Raw genomic sequence first — 316 nt, 5'->3', positions numbered from 1 at the left:
ACAGTGCTGAATATCAATTATGTATTAATAAAACTAGAAAAAAAGAGAAAGGAAAAAACTAGAAAATCAGTAGAAAAGTCAATGAAAGCAAAAGGAGGTTTTTGAAAGGATCAATAAAATTGATAAGCCTGTATCTAGGCTAACTAATAAAAAAAGAGAGCACACAAATTACCAGTACCAGAAATGAAAGAGAGGATATCACTAAAAATCCTATGGACATTAAAGGATAATAAAGTAATACTATGAACAACTCTATGCCCACAAATTCGATAACGTGGATGAAATGGACCAATTCTTTGAAAGACACAATTTGCCC

Source organism: Pteropus vampyrus, unplaced genomic scaffold, assembly GCF_000151845.1.
Source record: "Pteropus vampyrus isolate Shadow unplaced genomic scaffold, Pvam_2.0 Scaffold832, whole genome shotgun sequence".
NCBI lineage: Eukaryota > Metazoa > Chordata > Mammalia > Chiroptera > Pteropodidae > Pteropus > Pteropus vampyrus.
Note: the sequence above shows the minus strand (reverse complement) of the source record.